The following is a 3,130-nucleotide window of genomic DNA, read 5'->3' on the forward strand; positions in this document are numbered from 1 at the left end:
TTCCTTGATGCATCCCGAGCATTTCTTTCTTCTGCACCGATACGAAAATCACACTCTAAGTCCTCCAATAAAATCTAGAAACTCACAATGGTTAAGAAGGTGCTAGTCATAGGGATAGAGCGAACGGTACCTGTTGGGCTCGGGGTGTTACAAATTCTCCCCTCCTTAAGAACTTTCGTCCCCAAAAGTTAGTTGTTCCTGAAAAAGTTCAGGGTAAGACTTCCTGACGTCATCCTCTCACACCCAAGTAGCCTCACTATCATGATGATTATCCCACATGACTTTGACAAGGGAATCTCCTAGTTTCGCAATCGCTTGACATCTCAAGATATAATTTTGATTGGGGCCTTCTCAAAAGATAGATTCTCACGAAGCGGAAGTGCTTCGTGCTCAATGATATGTGTGGGGTCTGGTGTGTACTTTCTCAACATAGATACATGAAAAACATTATGCACAGCGGCAAGAGGGGGTGGTCACGCCAACCTGTACGCTACAGCACCAATCCTCTTAAGGATTTCGAACGGACCTATAAACCTAAGGCTAAGCGTTACCCCTTTTCCCGAACCTTAACACCTCTCTCATGGGCGTTACCTACAGGAAAACATGTTCGCCCACTGCAAACTCGAGATCCTTTCTTCGAGTGTCAACGTAACTCTTTTGCCGGCTTTATGCAGTAAGTATCCATGATCCAATTTTCTGGACTGTCGCGTTGGTAACCTGAACTAATTTCGGTCCCATAAGTTATTGGGTTCCATCCTCTTCCTAAAACACTGGTGTCCGACACCTCTTCCCATATAGGACCTCAACGGAGCCATATGAGTTTTTGCTTGATAACTGTTGCTATAAGCAACTTCCATGAGGGATCGGTGGTCATCCCATGAACCCCCGAAATCCATCACACATGCCTTGTGCATGTCCTCTAATACTTGGTTCAACCTTTCCATCTGTCCATCTGTCTGATGATGGATGGCTGTATTGAGATGAGGTTGGGTGCTCGAGGCTTTTTGCAAACCTTCAAAAAAAAAAAAAACCACGTCGAGTCTTAGGTAAATCGGATATGAGATTCATACTCACTTCCTCTCACTTCCACTGCGTATGTTTACGGGTTGCAAGATCCCTACCGGGCGTTGTCTTGGGGCTTTCACCCACTGAGACGTTAGACAATGTCACACAAAATCTTTCATGTCTTTTTTTCATTCCTAGCCACCATTAACTGTTATACAGGTCCTGATCCATTTTTGTACTACTAGGGTGAAATGTGTAGAACGCATCGTGTGCTTCAGGCATAATCTCCTAAAGGATTTCCTTATCCCTAGGTACACACAAGTATCCCTGCCACAAAAGCCTGCATTCAGATGAAATTAAGAACTCCTGAGATATCTTAGCCTCTTGGGTGTCACAAACTTTGTGGAGCTGGGCATCTATAGACTTTGCATCAATGATGCATTTACGAAGTGTTGGCTATACTGTCAACTAAGCGAGTTATGCAGTGATGTTCTTAACTACTAAATCAATCTTAGCTCTTTGGATCTCCTCTTGAAGCTTGCTCTGTTGAGTGACCAATGCAGAGGTGTCGGCTGTCTTCCTACTCAAGGTATCAGCTACCACATTAGCCTTGCTAGGATGATATAGGATCTCAACATTGTAGTCTTTCACTAGCTCGAGCCACCTCCTTTGTCTCATATTCAACTTCTTTTGGGTGAAAAGAAAATATTTAAGGTTCTTGTGGTCAGTGTACACTTAGTCTCACCATATCGATAATGCTGCCATGACTTTTGTGCAAACACCATGACCGCTAGCTCTAAGTCATCGGTAGGATAATTCCACTCATATTCCTTTAAATATCTAGAGAAACGAACGTAATTAATTTCTCATTCTGCATAAGCACTCAACTCAAGCCCTTAGCTGAGGCGTCACTATACGCTACAAAGAATGGTGCAGTCACCAACTTCTTTTTAAACTCTGGGAAGCTCTCTTCACAATCTCAAGTCCACACAAGGTTTTTTATTTTCCTTTTTTTTTTTTTTTTGGTCAACTGAGTTATCGTAACCGACATTTTCGAGTAGTCTTGGACAAATCTCATGTAGTAGCCAATCAAGCCCAAAAAGCCTCTTACCTCTAGTTGTCGGCCTTGGCACCCACATGACAGCGTCAACCTTAGTTGGATCCACGATAATTTCTCCTCTTGAGACAACATGTCATAAAAATGCAACTTCTCAAAGCCAAAATTCACACTTAGAAACGTTGACACATTCTCAAAACAGTCAAAGCCATTTGCAGGCGATCTTCATGCTCTACTTTGGTCTTAGCAAGGTCCACAGTTATTCCCTGCCTGGATACCACGTGTCCAAGAAAGGTCACCTCTTGCAGTCATAATTCGTTCTTTGTGAATCTGCAAGGAAGTTATGCTTGACATCTAGAATTATGGTTGTGGGAGGTGTGGTCAGAGGTATATCATCTCGTACTTGGTCTTAAAAAGTCTCATGTATAGTTTTATGGGTTGGATGTCACGCACTCTGCGTTGTCACCTTTCTGTCTTCCTAAGGCCAGTAAACAAAAACATGACCCCTCTCGGCCTCCTCACAATAACTCGAATCTAGCATCAACATATAGGGAATTTTCACTTTTAACACCCTAAGGTGTTAACCCAAAACATACATCAAGTTTTTAGTGGCGTTACATCATATCACCCACTAAACAAGGTTAGACTGCGTACTTGGTCGCGGCGAGGCATGTCCTTGAGCTGAGTCACAGAGGTGTACGACTCTCTATCCTAGGAAAAGTCTACAAAATTAAAAACCCGACTACTCTGATACCAATCTGTCATGACCCAATTTTCGAGGCTTCGAAAAACCGATCGGTGACTAAAATACGAAATTGAAAACAAATAAAATTGAAAAGAAGATAAAATAGGTAATGAAAATCTGATAAAATTTAAAACAAGAAAAAGGAGTCGACGACACTAGAATTAAATACAAAATTAAAGTTAAATATTACAAACGAGAAATACAATTATGAAAGAAAAATACAAAAGACTCTAAAAGACCGACAAGGGACTGACGCTCCGAAACGACACCCCTTTGTGACAATGTAGCTCTCAAACAACTCCCCACCTCAACTGGTACCTGAA

Source organism: Cucurbita maxima, unplaced genomic scaffold, assembly GCF_002738345.1.
Source record: "Cucurbita maxima cultivar Rimu unplaced genomic scaffold, Cmax_1.0 Cma_Scf00050, whole genome shotgun sequence".
Lineage (NCBI taxonomy): Eukaryota > Viridiplantae > Streptophyta > Magnoliopsida > Cucurbitales > Cucurbitaceae > Cucurbita > Cucurbita maxima.